The sequence below is a fragment of the Falco biarmicus genome, chromosome 3, assembly GCF_023638135.1.
Source record: "Falco biarmicus isolate bFalBia1 chromosome 3, bFalBia1.pri, whole genome shotgun sequence".
NCBI lineage: Eukaryota > Metazoa > Chordata > Aves > Falconiformes > Falconidae > Falco > Falco biarmicus.
Window position 1 is genome coordinate 43,154,755 of NC_079290.1, and position 20,147 is coordinate 43,174,901.

General features: G+C 43.8%; 1 protein-coding gene across 1 annotated transcript in view; it reads right to left on the minus strand.

Moving 5' to 3' along the window:
- SGK3 (serum/glucocorticoid regulated kinase family member 3) overlaps window positions 1–4,305 on the minus strand; it is a 61,509-nt gene extending 57,204 nt beyond the window's left edge. The window contains exon 1 of the mRNA XM_056330829.1: window positions 4,057–4,305. The gene's annotated coding sequence lies outside the window, so the exon portion shown is untranslated. The remainder of the gene's footprint in view (window positions 1–4,056) is intronic.
- Window positions 4,306–20,147: the final 15,842 nt, after the last annotated feature.

The following is a 20,147-nucleotide window of genomic DNA, read 5'->3' on the forward strand; positions in this document are numbered from 1 at the left end:
ATTTCCCTCTTGTAGTCAGATGATACTTGCAGGGTGTCTGAGAGTCCCAAGTGAAAACATCACGTGAAGATAAAACTTTACTTCTTCATTTGCTAAAGGCTAGAGAGGAAGTCTCTCAGCACAGAATTGCGTGAGGGAATGGAGTTACAGGTCAGGTCACAGACACCCAAATCTGTGGTACAGATCAGTTACGATAACATGTAAAAAACTGCGTAACACAAAACTGCCAGGCGGCTCACACCGATCACTGCACAGATACACCACAAGAGAGGAATCCCAGCATGGAGAATCCTGCACTGGGAACGGGTCTTTCTGGTAGGAAACACTGGACACTCTCCCCACTTCAGCCTCAGAAATTAAACTCTTAAACCAGGACTACAGACAGCTGTCACACCCACTCCAGATCTCAGAGCCCATTCTTCTCCTGGGCTCAGTTTTCTCCTAGAGCCCCTAACCAAGTGTTGCTCCTCTCCTAAAACATGGAGGATGCCACGGAAACTCTTACCTCTGATAACAGTCTCAGCAGAAGCAACCAAGCACTAGATCCCAGCTGTCCTCCCAGGGGAACACACAAAGTGCTGGAACAGAGTTAGCTTATCATACCCCCCCGTGTCAGCCTCCGGCAACGTGCTACATCTTCTACTGGGTGTCCCAGGCTAAAGCACAAGGGGAGAAGCCCACCCTTCTACTCACTTACTTCAGCCTATGCTACAGCTGCTGGGGGGAGGGGAGGGGGGGGGAAGATGTGGGCTTGAACCCCTTGGGCACAGGGACCAGAGGCCAGGTTTCAACTACTAGAACACAGTTTACTCTTTAGACAAGTCCCACCACCTCCAGCTCTCAGGAGGTGAGCACTGGCTCCTCTTCTGGCAATGTTTTAAAAAGAAAGCCTATACAACTGCATTTTGAGACACAACCAATCCTATCAGCATGTGCGTTTACAGTGTGCCTGCCAGGTGTCCTAGTTTCTTCATCACCGTGATGATTAAAAAAAAAAGAGGGCTTTGATGCTCAACTACAGCAGCTCTAGATAAGGTGCTTAAGAACTTTCTGCTTAAAGAGAGAGATCCAATACATTTAAGACATTTTCAGAGTCAGAGAGACACTGCGTTAGGTGGTTTGGAGAAGTTGTGGGGATAAATTCTGTTTGAGAATTAGAAATGCAAGCATGAACCTGATTAACACATTTTAAAATGTTCTCACAGCACGCTGAAGCCCTTCAGTTCTACTTTGGAAAGTGTGTTTGCTTTGCAGGTTATTTTAGCATATGGATACTACTTAAACTAGAACAAAATGAATCCTTCAATATAAACACACAAAGTGCTAACTTCAAATAAAAACAACATATTGCTTTACTGCAGCTCAGTCCATATAAATACATAGATTACTTATGCTAGTTTCTAGTTCCTTGGCCTACAGGGGAAAAAAAAATTCATAGCAGTATAAGAACTCTATGACTTAGGAATGTCCAAAAATGAAGTCACAAAACACCCAATGGTGACTTTACTTTTGGGAAGTGCCCACTCCTTAAAAATAACATTTTTCTAAATGACAAATTAGACAGCCAAAAATAAATATTCATTTACAACTACAAATATATGTAATCTGATCTCAATTTACATGCAGAAATACAAGGCATTTGTGTATAAAATGGCTTGTAGCTGCAGGGACAAAATGCCCTAGTATTTGTATGCAAATTATAAAACTGAAACCATCTGGAAAATGATCTGGGATATAGGCAGGATAACCCAGGAGAGAGCTGATGTGTAGATGCAGCTGAAGGATCACAGCTCATTAGAAGCTTATCCTGTATGGATGGGATGGAAAATAAGATTTGACATACCCTCTTACACAGTGATGATTAACAAGAAACTGCAATTAACACACATGGCATTATAAGATGACAGATGACTTCCATCATAAATCCTAGATCCCAGGAGAGACAAGAGTTGCTTTGCATCTATTTTTATTTGCTAATACTTGGGGCATTTTATTTAATATACTTTTTTTTTTGGTTCTCAGCATACCCTATTCAAATATCTTGTTGCTGGGTCAAGTCAGCTTTGGAAGCTTGCAGCTACACCAGCTAGCTAGGCTGAAACAATTCTGCATATTAAAAAGCCGCAATCACTATTTTAAACACATGCCATTACAGTCAAATTATACACCTACTTGCAGATTGACTTTAAACAAGTAAAAAAATGAACAGAGTAGTAATTTTAAAGTGCCCACATCTCAACACTTGAACTACCAGCTCCCTGCAATACATTATTTTATAAGCAGAGTGGGCTAGGAACTGCCCAACTAATGTCCCCTGCAGGCCCTTTGAAGACCTCTGTTCAATGAGACGCGAACATCCAGCTTTGTCAGGCTTCTTAGAAAGAATTATGTCCTTAGAGAATGAAAATGCAGACAGCAACAGTAAAAAGCAACAACTCTTATCAGTTGTTGATTATCAGAAGGAAGATCCCCTCAGAACAACATAACCAATGAATTACAAGTCTTGCAGTAGTCTGAATGCATCCCATGTCCCACCAGTCCACATAACTCTCCTTCCCCTCAGGAAATGTTTAATCCTCCTTCAAGGTAACAATAGAAACTGAATTCATCAGATTAGCATGAAAGAAATTAAATGCAAGGGCTGTCAGCATCTATTTTGAGTGTCCAATATAAACGTCAGTGCTGTTTCAATGCTCTGAGCACGTAACAAAGAGGCTTGTAGCACTTTAACTAGAGAGAAATACAGAGATCACTAACTGGTTTTTGCTGCCAACTAGTGAGTATTCCTGCTCTTCATACACTCCCAAAAACTAAGGGAAAGAGCTGGCAGAATTCAGACAAAAAAACCAGCTCTGCAGGAGCACCTAAGTCTCTGCAAGGAGTGCTGACCAATACTCATGAAAGAACTGAGCCAAAACCATCCTGCAAATACAAAGTCACGCAGGTGAATGTTACTGGATACTTTTTCAAGCTCCACTAGCTCTCCCCCTAACACAAATCTTCCAAGTCTGCGTCAGAATTTTACCTTCCCTGTAAAAGATCTGGGCAGGAAGTACAGGTACTTTGCAACTCCACCTGCACAAGAGGGGAAAATATAATTTTAATTTTCTCCCTGCCTCCAACCTTCTCTCGTATTGAAGGTGTTAAAAGGGGTGAAAAGGCAATTCCAGCTGTTGCCTCTCGGGCACAGAGACCACTAGAAAGAGACACTGCAGACCTGAACTGTGAGAACTGCTTTTCCTCTGTGAAGCACAAAGCAAAGTGAACCAGGGTCTCCCCATCCTCCTGGAGCACGGGAAAGGGCTCTCTGGAAAAGGGCTCTTCCAACCACTCTAAATGCAAGCGTTAAGCCATACCTTACCTCTTAAACGTCTGCTTCCAGCTTAGCATCCATCACCATCTACACGGAATTAAGCAGTAGAACTGAAATGGAGTTTGGTGGTGTGTGTAGCTGCAACCCAGAAACCAAACCCTTCCACACCCGGCCAGCCATGCAAAATAAAGCGTAATATGTGAAACTGCACATACACACAGTAACGCATAAAAACATTAGGGCAAAAGTACTAGCAGGAGCAAATAACACCGCTGGAGAAGGGTGGGGGGAAAAAAGAGACGCAAGAGGAGAATGTGAAATCAGGAATGATTTTGCAACTTCTTTGCAAATACAGTATCTAAAACTATACCAGCTGGGGCGGGGGGGGAGCCGAAGTTTGTCCATGTTTGTTTGTTTGTTTATCCCTCTGCCCGCCCTTTGCCCCCAGCCCGTACGTAGGTCCCCGCCGCTGCAGCCGCACGCCCACGCCGATCGGCTTCGCCCTGCGCGAGCAGCCGCAGCCCCCCCGCAGCAGGCGCGGGGCCCCGCTGCGCCCGCCGGGCACGGCGCGGAGCGGTGCGGAGCGGTGCCGCGCCACACGCATTTTCGGGCTGCAACAGCGGAGCGGCGAGTCGGCCCCGCGCCCCCCGGCCGCTCCGGACGGCCCCTGTTTAAAACGCCCGACTGTCCGCCGGCTGCAGGCGGCCACCGCGACCGCCGGACTCCCCCAGACCCCCCCGTACCTGCGTCCCGCCGGCCGGGGGTGTCCGTCCGTCCGTCCGTCCGTCCGTCTGTCCGTCCGTCCGTCCGCCCGCCCGCCCGAGCGGGCGCTGCCTCCCCGCCGCGTCCGCCGCGCTCCGCCCGCCGCGGCCCGGGGCTGGCGGGCTCCCCCCACGCGCCGGGGGGACGAGGCGGCCACGCGTGACCGCCGCCCCCCGCCGCCGGCGCAGGTGAGGCCTCCCCCGCTGCCGCCCGCGCCTCCCCCGCCGCCGGCCCGCGCCGACCAGCGCCCCCCTGGGCGGCGGCGAACGGCGCCCGCCGCGGGGTCAGGCGGGGACTGGGGCCGGCGCCCGGCCCGGCCAGCGGCCTGACGGCGGCCCGGCCCCGGCCCGCTCCCGCGGCGCGCTCCGGGGCTGCAGCCGCCCGAGGCACCGGCACGGGCAGAGCACCGCCGGCTGCCGGCGGACGCTGGGAACCGGGATTCGAGGCCGGGGGCACCGGGGCCTCCGGTGAGGCCGGGGGCCAGGCGGGCTCCCCCACGCCGGGCACCGCCGGGCAGCACGTGCTGCGCCGGGGGGTCCCGCGCCATGGCGCGGAAAGTCAAGGGGGACTTTGGATGCCAGCGTTGCCGTCATCTGGCCAGCACAACGGATTGATGGGGCTGGGCAGAGGAAAGACGCGTCCGAGGCATCAGCAAGGGCGTGGGAGCACCCTCCCTGTCTGTCTGCTGGGCGTGCTTCTGCCTCGTTCCTTCGGTAGCTCCTTGCTCGCAGCAGGATGTGGTAAAAATAGTCACCGGTTTGTCTCAAGCAACACTTGTTTTCTCTTTTTTGGCTGCTGCTTCCGTGCCTCCTGCCGCGCTTTCTTCCCCACGCATCACCGCAGGATGCGGCGCAGAAAAGCCCACCCTGCCCCCAGTTTGCACAGTCCTGCCTCGAAACACTTCTGCGTGTGAGATCTGTGGTTGCAAGCCTCAGCTGGCTGAGGCTTCCACACGGCACACCTAAGAAGGTGGCACCAGCCTGGAGGCTTCACCAAAACAAGGAAAACTTCAGGAAGGCCTTGGAGAGGGGATGTGAGACAAGGGAAGTTGTTGCAAGCACAGACAGGGCACAGGTGACATTAGTGAGTGGCAGAAAGAGGATGGCAAGAGGCTACTGAGAGGCAATAGCTCTTGCATCCTGAGATGCAAGAAAGGAAACGGAGACTATAGCATGGGCAAAAGTACAGCCTAGACAAAGAGCTCAATCTGATGGTCTGGTATAATTAATCTGGTGTTCTAGTTTATCTCAAAAGATTGATAGCAACATTACAGTGTCCGTTCAGCACAGCTTGGATAGTTCCTTCCTTCCCCACTTCTAATTCAGCAAAGTGGTGAGACAAAAAGATACAGCTAAAAGCCACGTCTAAAGACAGGAATAAGCAGTTCTGGCCAAGATGGTATGATTTAATGTAGGCTTACTCTTATACTCTCTTCATGTACAGATTTTGCTAACACATTTTTAGTGGGAATGCTGGTTTAGCCCATTGTTATGCCCAGTCATTTGACTGCACCAATAATTCACTTCTGGTCTCGGTCTTGTCTTTAGCCTGCCACCACTTGCTGCAAGTCTATGATCAAGCTGCTGCAACAATTGGCTGTTGTGTCAAACACTTCTCTTTCTGACTGTCAGCACCTTTAAAACTGTGCTGATGGTTCAAAATACAAACTTGGAAAATTGCCAGATTGTTTAGATAATTTATCTAGAAAGCTGAAGTAAATTTAAACGTCATAGGAACTACTGACCTGTCAGCCTTACCTCTGTGCTGGGGAAGATCTTGGAACAGATCCTCTTAGAAGCTAAGGCACATGGAGGACAGGGAGGTGATTCGAGACAGCCAGCATGGCTTCACCAAGGACAAGTCCTGCCTGACCAACCTAGTGGCCTTCTATGATGAAGTGACTACATCACTGGACAAGGGAAGAGCTACGGATGTTGTCTACCTGGACTTCTGTCTGTAGGGCCTTTGACATGGTCCCCCACAACAACCTTCTCTTTAAATTGGAGAGATATGGATTTGATAGGTAGACTGTTTAGTGGATGAGGAACTGGTTGGATGGTCACATTCAGAGAGCAGTCATCAACAGGTATCAGTGACAAGTGGTGTCCCACAGGGGTCTGTACTGGGACCAGGGCTGTTTAATATTTTCATTAATGACATAGACAGCGGCATTGAATGCAGCCTCAGCAAGTTTGCAGACAGCACCAAGCTGAGTGCTGCAGCTGATGCACCTGGGGGATGAGATGCCACCCAGAAAGACCTGGACAAACTTAAGAAGTGGGCCCACGTGAACTGCATGAGATTCAACAAAGCCAAGTGCAAGATCCTGCACCTGGGTCAGGGCAAACCCCGGTATCAAGAGGCTGGGGGATGCAGGGATTGAAAGCAGCCCTGCAGAGAGTGACTCGGGAATCCGGGTGGATGAAAACCTGGGCATGAGCAGTCAACGTGCGCTCACAGCCCAGAAAGCCAACTGTATCCAGGGCTGCATCAAACAAAGCATGGCCAGTAGTTGAGGGAAGTGATTCTGCCCCTCTGCTCCGCTCTGGTGAGACCCCCACCTGGAATACGACATCCAGCTCTGGGGTCCTCAGCACAGGAAGACATGGGCCTGTTGGAGTGGGTCCAGAGGAGGGCCATGAAAATGATCAGAGCAATGGAATACCTTTCCTATGAGGAAAGGCTGAGACAGCTGGGGTTGTTCAGCCTGAGGAAGAGGAGGGTCCAGGGAGATCCCGGTGCAGCCTTTCAGTACTTAAAGGGGGCTTATAAGAAAGACAGGGACAAACCTTTTAGCAGGGGCTGTTGCAATAGGACAAGGGGTAATGGTTTTAAACTAAAAGAAGGTAGATTCAGACTAGATATAAGGAAGACATTTTTTACAGTGAGGGTAATGAAACACTGGAACAGGTTGTCCAGAGAGGTGGTAGATGTCCCATCCCTGGAAACATTCAAGGTCATGTTGGATCTAGTTGAAGATGCCCCTGCTCATTGCAGGGGGAGTTGGACTAGATGACTTAATTAAAGGTCCCTTCCAAACCATTCTATGATTCTATGATCATCATAACCTTCTGTTTCTTATAAGTCTTGCATACACTTAACATTACATCCATGTGGGTGTCCTTGATCCATCTTCCATGTGTAACAGTTTAGAATAGTCAGACAGAAAACTATTTTTAGGACACCTTCCAAATGACAAATCTCCAGACAAAAAGATTATGCAGTTTGACCCATTCAAGAGATCCACCCCTGTTAATACAGAAGTAATGCTGAAAAAATGGCAAGAGAGATTCTTGCCATATTAGATACTTGGGGAAAAAGTGTTTGATTAACAACCAAACCATTCCTGTAAGGCCTAGATTTTCAGGAATTAATTTTTCACTATTAGACCACTATTTCTGCATTCGATTAAATTGGTAGAGACAAGACTGAATAATAGATTTATCCACTCTCTCCTGTCCCTTCTCTCCCAAAGAACCTGAATGAGGAAAATGTCTTGGAGGATTTTATCTTGCATAAGGACAAAACCGTCAACAGAACAAAAAATCTTTTTCCCCTCCCCAAAAAAGAAAGAGCTGTTCAACCCCAGAGCAGCTTATAACCTGCTGTATCACAACAACATTCTTGTACTTATTAAATACGGATAAAGTACCTAGTTTTGTAGGTGGTCATTCCATAGGGGTGCTAGGATTTCTACTTCCAAAGCTCTAACAAGATATTCTCGTATTGTTTGTTTCTTGTCTGAAATCAATAACTGTAAAAAGCATCCATTTGAAGTGTAACCCACCTCAGTTATCTAATAAGTAATTAGATACATAAGTAATATGCAACTCCTTCTAGAGTTTTTGTGCCACTTAAAAAGAACACAGAGCTAGCAGAAATTAAAACAAAAGGACAGCCATAAACAGCAGGCTTTTAACAGCTGAGGAGGCTGAACTACTGGAAGTCTTTTCTAGTTCTTTTTTTGTGTGTGTGTAAAACCACAAGTCTTTCCCTGACCTGATAGAATCCATTTTTCCTGCTTCACATGCAGTTTGACACAAATTAGGTGGCTTGAGAAAGACAGGGTCCTCCTGCAAATGGTGGGTTATCTTGCTGACAGCCTGGGAAAAAGCTTCCAGCCTAGATCACAACCTGCAGATGCAGCCCTGGCCCCACCATGACATTGCTGTGGTGGTGGAGCCTCTGGATGACTGTAAATTCACACTCTTTCCAAGTTCAGTTCTCCATACCAGAGACTCATCTGTTGCTCCTCAGGCTATCAGACTCCTGTACAGGAACAGCACAAGACCGAAATATCAGTGACAACCTTGACCACGCCCCCTTCAATATAAGCAAATTTCACCTGAGGTGAAGCCTCTTAAAAAAAGAGGATCAAAGAAAAAAATTACTTGCCACTACGTCAGTCTTTTCTTCCATCGTAATTGCCCTCTAAGAACAGCATGTTTTCCTCTTGCTCTGGTATTCCGCTGCGAGGGCATAAGTACACACTCAAGGTCCCTAATGCTACATCATCCATAATAGGAAGCACTAAAACTGGAAGATCTTTAAAAGGTTGGTCTCAGTCCTACTGCTGAACAAACAAAGCTGATAGATGTGCCTTATTTGTTCCGTCATCTGTTTGATTCATCTTTTGTTTTCTTTTCTTACACATATCCTTGCAGACAGGTTGATTTGTTCAACTACACGCAGGTCAATGTCTGAATAGCTCACCTAGGAGCACCAGCAACACAGAAAGAGAAAATGGGGAAAAAACAGATGATGATGATGACATACTGCTTTTAAAGCAAAACAAGACCATCAACATGTCTGCTGCACAGACTGAGGTCAGAGTAAACCCTCTGCAGTAACTGAGTAGTTGTGGAGATGATGTATTCTCCACCTTATTGTGAGAGACCAAACAAAGTGGGGAGACTTCTTTTGTGAGCTCACTGTTACTTCTGCCTTCTTCCTTTACCTTCTTGCATTCTCTTTGTTGCTTCAGCTGTTTGCATGTCTCCACCCTTCTTCCTTTTGCACCTCTTTCCCCACAGCAACTCTGCCTCCATACATCCTACTTCTGCTCCTCCCACATCAAGAAGCTGTGTAATAGTGCAGGCCAAACTTTGGAATGGAAAATTGCAAAGCCAGATGGTCGTTAGCTGATGTGGACTGGTAGCGAGCTTTTTAGCATTACAGGCTATGAGCCAAAGTAGGAAGGAAAGAAATAGACCAAGGACAAGTGGAAAAAAAGAAGTTAAAGTTTTAAGGTAGAGAGCAGAAAGTTATACAAGGTGATCTTTCACCTAGGATTGTCGGTTCAGCAGACCTGACAGTACACGCTCAGGCTAGTTAGATCCCCCACAACCACATACTAGCAAGGAAATAAATCAAAGATTACGTATCACAAGAAAGGCTTGTTGTGACATGGCATTCATCTGCCACTGAATTCATGCTCATGAAGAGGTTCCTATTTTCAGGCACACAAATGCCCGTTTCTTTCAGAGCAAGTGCCTGAAGGAGTGCTAAAGTTTGTCTTCAGGGGGCTAGCTAACTATTCATTATTCTAATAACTCTAGAGCTTTACAGGGTATAGGTATTGGATTTACTTTCCTCCAGTAAGGTAGTATAACTAACACTTACATGTTTTGCTGAAGATTTGAAACATGGACTACAGCAATTAAGCTGAAAGTTCAACACAAATGTTAAATAAAAAGCAACTTAAATGCTTGGTTCCTCCTCCAGCAAATTGCATCTCGGGATCCCTATCTAACTCCCATTGTGCCTCCAAGGAAAAAGCGTGTTCTCCAAAGCATTGCCATTAGGCTTTCATATCAACACCCAAATCAGAAAAGGTAGAGAAGGGCAGAGGTCACCCTTCTCATAGCCACCATTTTAAGTGGGTTTCACTTGGCTGTATTTCCTACACTGTTGGATGCTTTAAGTTTCGTACTTTAGTTTGGGCTTGTCAGTCTCGTGAGTAAATCTAGATCAGATTTTGCAGAATTGGAATCCACCATGGACAGATATGCAGGTGAGGTGCCACCTGCAGAGTGTAAACAGAGATATGTTTCTGAGTCTTAGTTATTATTAAATAATGGTCATTAGCAGTCTAATCCTGAAACAAGGCGAATACCAGTGAACTGAGCAGGAAGATCTTGCCAAGTATGTGGGTGATATTTCAGGACATGTAAGCACTGTTAATGAGCCCCGAACTTATGCAGCTTTCAACTCAGTAACTACAGTTCTTTTCCTGCAACAGTGAGAGATAAGTAATTAAGTATGGGATTCTCTGTCTAGGTAGTTAGTAAACACACTTTATTTTCTCTCCCTCCTTCCAAAAAGTAATTTTTTTATTCTTTTATCATATCCTCTTACTCTACTGCTGTAGCATATTATGCTACTGTTAAATGTTTATTTTCCGTAAAGTTCAAGGTTAATTAGACCACAAGGTTCACTGCCCTTCAGCTTTTGTTACTGGATACACTGTAAGGTTCATCCATTCACACCACAAGCCTGCTTAATTTTTGCATACAAAGCAAAGCCCATTTTTTGCATTCAGGATCCCTGCTGCTATGAACTGTTTGTCATATGAAACACCAGTCATATTGGCTACAGCATCCAACAGTCAACCAGTCAACCTCTGCAAGCAGAATTAACTAAAATAAGGGAAATAGTGTATTCTCTAAATCTGTAATGAACTTCTTTAAAAATAATAAACCTACTTATCTTTAGTATATTGAATAATAATTCTCAAACATCCAGCCAAGAATTAGAATTTCTCTACAAATAGGTGCAAGAAAAAGGCAGTATGGCATGTATTACAAGGGTACTACATAATTATTACATCTAGATGTGTCCAAACAGAAAACCAAAGGATACAGCAAAGAAAACATGAGAGGACATACAGTCACCTTACCTGCTGCAACATGTAATAATTAAGCAGATGGTAAGTTAGAGGCCCTAAGTAAAACCCTAAGTCTACTTTGGCTTAAGATAATTTTATAGAATGGAATTGGAATTAAATATTAGTGGTATAGGGAAAAAATACATCATGTGATATAACAGTGGAAGTCTCCAAGAAGTTGAAATTGAATTAACTTACTGAAGTTTCAGTGTAATAAAACATGCCACTTAGAAATGAATTTATTTAATTAAGTGGATTTTTCTTTCTTCTCTCTTTTCATTTTCATTCCAGCTGGGTTTCCTTTCTGGGGAACAAGAAAGTCCCTGCCTGAGATGTTTCCCGTGAGTTATCAGGAAGTACCAGAGACAAGGCAGCAGCTTTCCCATAAATAAAATCTCAATACCTTCCACAAATTCATAGAGGTGTTTTTATTTGTCTTAATATAGGAGTTGGGGTGTAAAGTCTTTAAAAGAAGAGAATAAGCCTTTTAAGTGGGCAAGAGTAGAAGGCTCTAAGGAAGCTAAGTTATGCATTTCTAAATGACATAGAGGGTTAATAAAGTTTACATATGTAAAGTCTTTTTTATAGATGCATAAATCAGAAATGTTGCTTAATGCCCACTCTTCATTAATACAGGCACTCTTTTCAGCCCTGCTGATAGTAGAAGTACAACTCAACAATTAAAATTTTTGGTTTCTTTGAGTTTTGTTGTTCTGCTTTCTCATCTTTACTGGCTTCTGTTCTATGAACTTTTCTGCAGTGTAATGCAATGTAGGTGAAATCAGATTTAGGAAACCAATGAAGTGTCTTCTGTAGGGTAAACTAGGAAAAACCTGAAGTTACTAATCTTTTTTTATAAAGTGGCACACAGAAATAAGTGGTGAAATACAGTGGGCATACAACGCACCATAACTGAACTGGGCAAGGGAAGGAATACTAAGTCCTGGGGTCTGTAACATGCAGTAACTGTTCTTTCTAAAAGTATCTATTTTGTACTCAACTCTTGCAGAGCTCCAGCAGGAGGAATAGAGCAAGTGTCCCAGATGTGCTAACCAAGTGGTACATGGATCTGCCCTGTTTCAAACACCGGTAGCTATCTGCATCTGAGGTCACTTCTTCGCTGGTGGGAACTGCTGGAAGTTTACAAGAAATCCTTTTGCACACATGAGAGGAGATAGCTGCTCACAAAAGGTCTATTTGGGAAGTGTGTGGAGTCCTAGGAAGCAACTAAGGCACAATATTTAAAGTAGGGATTAGATAAACCTAAACCAATGTTAAACTAGTGGTAAAAATGCCAGGTACTCCACATCAGAATATCTTCAAGTCCTACCTGTTTCTGAGGAGTTATTTGGGGAAACTATCCAGTGTCTCTCCTACACCTAGACTTGAAAGACAAAGCTTTGGGTGCAGTTACATGTCCTCTAGTTTATTATCCACCTTATTTAGACAATCATAGTAAAAATACCTGCCTGAGATGTTCTTCCAGGGGTCTGGTACTGTGCAACAAGGAAGAGGGATTGCTGGGACTCCTTTTCTGCAGACCTGGGGTTTCCCACCCTGCCAGAGGCTGCTTATGTTGGCTTCCCATACCAGAGGTCCCGCATGCATCTCTTTCCCACTCCACTACCCCATTGATTCACTGAATCTCTTTAGTCCCGCGATACTTTAAATAATTTTTCCTTCATGGAGAGAAGCAGGTCAGAGAGCCAGTGAAGTGCTTTGGAAGAACTGAGTTGGGAATAATGCTCTTGGGAGGGGTAACAGCTTCAGTCAAATATTCTTTGCTCTGTAGGTTATTATAAAACTAGCTGAAACTCTCAGCTTTGCTAACCCACATACAAGAAGGTAAGCTCTCAGTCTCTCATTTTTTCTGTTTGTATGTTGTATGTTTGTATTACAAAATGAGTAAGTTCTCAGATTCTCATTTTGCTTTTCTCTAGTTTTCAGGATAGTCAGCATGTTTTTGTTTGCCTTTGTCAGGAACATTCCCCCAAATTTCACAGTTCACCTTCGGCACTGTGCTCACTGCTCCTGGTGTAAACAGGAGGTGAACAGAACTTAACTATCAGAGGAGTGGATTTATCAGTCACAGACACAAATAGAAAGATTGGAAAGGGTCGGGAGTAGAGCAGATTATTTATCACGAAGCGGTATAATCTCTGACATAGTTTTTCTCATATCCTCCAATTTTGTATCATCTTTCTTTACTGAGATTTTGACTTTTCCTTCCAGTCTGTGTGACACCACCCTCAGTCACCTAGGTCTTGCGTGCTTACATGAGGACATCCATTCTTTCTCTCTCATCTTTTTTTTTTAGACCATGATTATTTTTTGTTCCTCTAGCTTAGACTTTTCCCTTTTAGTTTACGTGCTTCTTGAAATGAGGTGCCAACACACACTGCACTTGCTGCAAGTTGCCGTGTCGATCCTTTTGTCTCACCTGTGACACTCATGCTCTGAAGCCTTTAAAAGGCTTTGCATTTTCATAACAGTATGACATGGCTGACTCACAATCAGTTTGTCATTCACTGTATGCCCTGATCCTTTCTGAAGAATGTTTCTAATAAATTTAATCCCTTATCTTGTGATTATAAGTGGTAATAAAGAATCTCATATGCTGATTTCTATCCCTATTTATTTCACCATCTTATCAAGATAAATTTGAATTATAAATTTCTCCATTAAAGTGCTTGTAACGCTTTCCAGCTTAGTGTTTCCCATGAGTTTAATAAGTATAATCTTGCACGTAATTAACAAACAGACTGCGGACAGATGCCTGCATAACCTCATTTTGATACGCTTTTGCAGTTTGGTAGTGACCAGCTGCTCTGCATATGCCATGGTTACATAAGCACGCTGTAATCACGGCTTTTCTACCCAGCACAGCCGTATCTGATCAGCGCATTTTCTGCTAGCCTGACTGTAAGGTGCAGTGTGAGAGGATACCAAAACTCACGAATGCCAAGATAAGGCAGCTATGGCTTCTTCTCATGTATGTGGCCTACTCTCACTGAGAGAAAACAGGTTACCGTATTGGGCTGGCATTGTCAACCATTCCTCACAGTCACAATGGGTTTGCAGAACGTCCTCCTTATATCACCTCAATTGTGTCTTACTTTCTGCTTTGGCATTGTTGGATTGTTTTTTAACCGTATTGCTTTCTGCTTGGTAATTTGATTTTGTTTTTCATTTTTGGCGTGGTTCTTTTTGAGTTTGGGGGTCAATGTCATTGTTTAACCAAGCTGATTTTTCTGCACTTTACTATTCTTTGGATTGGGACGGTTTGGGTGCATGCAACCTCTCATTTTTTCAGAATTATTTTTGATTTTTACTTTCCTCCCATTAAATCTTATCTACTGATGTGGTGAGTTTCAAAGATATCTTCGTAAATTCCACTGGCTGCCTTTATCTCTCTTGTCATTTCATGAACAGCTGTGCAACTTGCTGCTTCTGTTCACTCAGCTAGATTTGCTCAGATTCAAAGCTAGAAAGTCTTCCCCATAGGATGCCTTACATCTTCTCCATCAACAGAATTTTTTTCAAACTTTCTACCTGTTGGCCAACTTTCTCCCATTGTACCCATTTACCAGCAGATGTCTATTAGAGTTGTGAACTTGGTGGTAATGAAGGATCTTAGTACGATTTTATGTGAAATCCTCCCCATAAAATTTTATGCGCTGAATCTTGCTTATGCAGTGCTCTAGAGTTAAGTCATACCATAGTGGGATCTTTCCTCTGCTTTCTCTTCAGCCCCATTTTGTTGCAGCTGTTTGAACAGATCTCCTGATGACTTCTGGACCTCAGAACAAGCACTCATGTTATCAATGTGCAAATCACGGTTTCCCCTCATTCTTCAGCGCACAATGTTCTTCTACATCAATACATGTCTTGTGAACTACTCTACCCCGCTTGCTATGCTAACGAAATCTCAGTGCGTGAGCAAAGCTCGCGCTGCTGCTTTGCTCAGGAGTGTACAATCATCTAGGACGTGCAGCAGTCGGGCCCTCTGTTTTTCTTCCTTTGATCAGTCACAATAAAAGCAACAGAGCGACAGTAGTAGTTGTGCCTTATGGCACTAATGTATCAACCGTGTAGCGTGGCGGTTTCTGGGGTCCGTGGGAAGGTTCACTCGGTTATCTTCTGCTGACACCTACTGCCAGAGCTGAACGCAGCAAGGTAACGCAGGGGAGGGCTTCGACACTGTCCCACACGGTTTGTAGGTAGTTTGGGATGCGGATTACCAGTACTGTGCTTAAAGAGATAAATATCATCCACAGTTTTATGGAAATAAGAGTAATAGACATCGGAAATGGCAAAGTATCCTGGAGCAATTTGGGGAGTTTTGTTGCTGGTTTTCTTGGACAATTAGTGCAGGACAGGAGTTAATGGAAAGGTACTTTATGCATTTTCCACGATAGAGGCAAATGAGTTTACGGCAAGAAGCAAATACTTCTCAAAGGCAAAAAAGCTGTAACTTTTTTTTTTCTTTAAATAAATGATACATCTTCATTGTTAACTGTGAACGGTTTTACATCACATTCAGGAAAAAGCAATTCCTGCCTGGTGGTAGGGGCCTGTTTCTTTGTTTCCACAAACCTTTTCACTTATTTCAATACCTAGAAATTGCATCCAGGACAAGGAAGTGTGGTAGAAGATCCCACTTACTGGAAGGTTGTTAGGTTTAGTGAACTGCAATGAATTAATGCACACAAGAGCTGTAGTTTAGACCTCTATAGGTGTATAAAGGACTAAGAACCTTCTGAGCTATCAGAAAACCAGAAACTATTATAACATCTGGCTACCGGTGGTAAGGGTGTTGGTGCATTTTGGAAGATGGGATATTATGCTCAGTTGCCAAGGGACAGGGCAACAAACCAGTTTGAAGGGTTCATCTAGTTTGTGTTTGAACCATAATAACATCTAGGCGAAAACCCTCGGGAGAAAATCTGAGGGTTGAGTGGCTTTGTTTGTTTTTCTTTTTTTCAGCCCATCAATCCACTCCCAACATTTCCTATTTGTGTACCAGGTTCTGTCCTCTGTTTTCAACTCTGAAAAATACAAGCTCTCAACCTTTCAAATCCTTCCAAAAGTATAATCATAAGCCAGTCATCACTGCTCTGTGTTCCCTGTAAGTAGCGCTCATTGTCTTTGTCACCCCTTTACATCCTTGACTTGGTAAATCTTCTGTACTGGAAATGGCTGTTCATTCTTCTCTACTAAGCTGGGTATTTGCAAAGAGAATTTCACTAAGGACCAGACGGTAGATCGAGATGCTTAAATACATGTGAATGACATAGATTTAAATAAACCTTTAACAGCTGCTGAGATCAATGACTGTGCATACGCTGTGAACATACAAATCAATATGGCAGTGAGAGTGTTAGTTACTCAACCTATTTTATTTGGACGCATTTATCTTTTAGTGTAATGGGATTGTAGCATTCCTTCCATTTGTATTTGACAGAGCATTATGGAAGGGAGATAAATATTCACAGTAATTACCGCTGAGACTTCTATATAATCAGGTTATTCAACTAAGCTAATAACACTTACACTCTCCTCTTTTTTAATGGTCTACTGCCCTAAAGATTGATTTTCTACTGACAGTTGCTGGACACTGACAGTCCTGACGAAACCATTTTGTTTGCCAGCTATGCTGGCATCAACTCCCAAAGAGATACGCAAAATAAAAATTGTGGGGCCTTAATTTTGCAGAGGAGTTTGCATACGTAATCAATTTTATTTGCTTACAAGATAGGGCCTTAGAACTAGATTTTGATCCAAGAAATCAAAGGAAAGCATAGGTAAAAAACCTCAATGTACCCATTGAGCAGCTTGTCTTGGATGCTGAGATTGTCCCTGCATGGGAGTCAGCTGCTATTCTTAATATTCTCAATATTCTTAATATTCTCAAAGTGCTATTCTTACCAGCCAAGGCTGTAACTGAGCAAACATGGGTAACGTTGACTGCAGCAGCAAAGCCTTTGAGCAGGTTATTTGGATAGTTGTAAGCAGTATTCAAACCTCTGCCCAGTATTTCCCTTTTCATGTTGTTTTCCTAACGTGCTTATGTTTTGCTAACACACATACCACATTTTGAGCAGCCCAAATTTGGTCTCACATGTAGGACTGACATCAGTGTTAACCAAGGGCATCTATTAGTGGTGTGAAATACAGAACCTGTTGCAATGGCAGCAGTTCAAGTTCTGACTCTGTGGAAGCACTGAAGGAAAGCATTATATTTTTCCGGAGATCATTGGAAGGCAGTAGAAGAAGGATATGGAAGTTATTCAGCTGGACGTATCCAGGACAAGAGCTACCAGTCCAGCTCCTCAAAATAAGCCAGATGCTGTTTTCTAACCACCACTAGGACTAGCTAGTAATTAATCCAAAGGTTTATGAAAGCTGAAATTGCTCAGTGGTGATTCCTGTCCTTCCAGATCACTGTGCTGGGCTGCATGCTGCCTGTGAGGACAAGGACGTGAGGAGGCCTGTGACCAACACCCCTTTGCCATACCGCAGCAAGCGTAGTGGTTAGTACTCGGGCTTTTAACGATGCCTGCTTAAGTGGAGAGCAACAAAATAGATGCAGTTCAGCAGCAGTGGGGAAGGGAGCACAGAACTGGTTTAACAAGAACGATAAACACAAGAGTCCACACTGTGTGGGACTCAGAACTGCTCTGTGCAGTAAAGCACATATTGTTGTTGACTCCTTGTAGATAGCTGGTACTACTAACAGTACTTATGATATCGTAAGTACCATCCAGCAGGGCACCTAGCCATGCTTTTTAGACACTAGGGTGTCATATCTAAATAGAAAAAAGTCACATTCATTGTGGGTTGTGATGATGTTGCCATCTTCCCTGTAGCTCACATTTGTGTTTTCTCCCTACTCTTTCTTGAGTGTAAGGCTGAAATGTGGAGTGCTTTTAGGGCCAGGTCAGGCAAAACTGCTAGTCTTGCAGGCTAAGCAGGAGCAGCTCTGCCAGCGACTCAGTGAAGATGACAACCGTATTCTAGCTATCCTTTCTCCATAGTACATGGTTGTAGCTGGAGGTTGGTAACTTTCTCTTATTGACAAAACAGAGCATCTTCTAGTTTATCAGGAGGCAGCTGCACAAGCCTTTTGTTTCTGTTTAGCTGGAAACTTCCATCGCTGCCCTTCCAAAGAAATGAGAATTGCTTTTACCTGGGAAAGACCCATTTCCTGAGGATGAATGACAAAGGAGAGAGGGAATAGCACAGGGTGAAGATCAAACTTAAAACTTCAGATCTTGCATCCTGGGCCTGAAACGAATGCCCAGTAGTTTGCCTGGCAGTGCTGGGTTCTCATCAACAAAGTAGGATGGGTTCAGATACATCCCGTGGCTGACAATGAATCACTCTTCTGACCCATTATAAAGAGATTTAATTTTGTAATCAGTGTGATCTTCAAGTATGTGGTAGATTTGAAAGTAATCCTGCTTTCCTGACTGTGACGCTGCTGTTTGCACTGCCTGTGAAAATACTGTGGTTATTGCGGTGATCTCTGGTAGTCCTTGTTGCTACACTTCCTGCACGATGTCTACCAACAAGGCAGACACTATTTCCTCAATTTTTCTTTAAGACTGCTTAAAAGTTTAGTTAGTTGCATGACCTGTATTCAGTGATGTAACAGAACTTCCTCATCCTGTTTGCCAGATACAGTGTAGAAAGCTTGTAAATAAATATGCATTTAATTTGCATAAATTACTTGCTTGCCAGAGAATTCTGATTTTTATCAAAGATTCTGTAATGAAAGTTTATTGTTGCAGAAATTGCTTGGGCAATCAATCATGACGATAAGTCTGCATACAGCTGGAATACTTACAAAATGTAATTCATTGAAAACATTCATGTTAATTAGGGTCAAGTCACTGTAAAAGATAGAGTTGTCTATTGAAGATCATTTATCAGTGAAATTAATGTAGGGAATAAGAAGGAGAAATGCTTTTGACTTTATATCAAGTGCTTTCATAAAAACATCTGGCTAGAGAAGTAAACGAAACATCAAAATTTCTGTCGGCTTTGACAGTAAAAGCTAATTATTTCAAGAGGGTGCTACCTATTATTTAGGACAAAGTACTGTTGAACAATGACATATATGAAGAAATGGATTGCTCCAGAGGCCAGCAATGTTACAGAAAAATTCTTTGCCATTCCTTCAAAATGCAGGCCGGGTTAGCACAGGATTGTCACCGTCCGATGCCCTGAATGGTGCCCATTCTCAATAGCTGCCACACATTTTTACAGAGGACAGAGGCTTCCCTATTCAATTTTTACTGCGTTCCCACTACTTATGAAGGGAAGAGTAAGGAATGAATGGACACAGACTGCTGATTTATCCTCAAGTACAAGGCACACTGGCAGGATTATGGAGCCGGTGATGCTGCTACCTTACTGTCATACACATAAAAAAGAATTAGTAGCAGGCAAGAACAAAAATCTGTCTCATAATTTTCACCTTTTCCTTTTCAAACCTGTCAAAGATTTTGAAAGATCAGATAAAAGATTATGCTGTGGAATGCATGCATTTACGCAGACAAATACATTTTCTATACCTGACAAATCACTGTAACTGAGAGGGAACGAGCATGCACAGCTCCATGGCCATCACCGGAACATGGCAGTGCTCGGTCTGTCACAGGGCCAGGCCCAGAGCCGTTTTTTTTCCTTAAGCCTGTGACAAAGCTCATAAACCAGAATTTTTCTTTAGGTATCAATCATCTGGATCTTTGTAATTTAAATGTCAGCTGCAAATACTACTTTTCATGGATTAATGAAAATGAAACACACTCTTTGTATTGGAAAATTAAAAGCACAATAAGTTCTCTGATTTTTATTTTTACTTTAAATCATTTGGGCGACTACGGAATAGGTAAGACCTGGGGATGTCAACACCAGGAGCTTGGTGGGACCAGGATGGCGGAGGAGGGAGGAAGCAGCCATTTTGGCCCTTGCATTTGTAGGGCTGGGTGGCTCTGGTACTTGGCAGGACCCAGTAAGGTGCTGCCTTCTCCTCCAGAAGTTCAGCTTTTGTTTTCCTTTATTCAAGGATAAATCTCTATCTGGAATGGCTTCCAGGGAACTTAAAAAACCCATGCGCTGACAGGAACCCTCCTCGATCCGTCCGCGGGAATATGCTGCCGGCCCACTGTAATTAGCTCG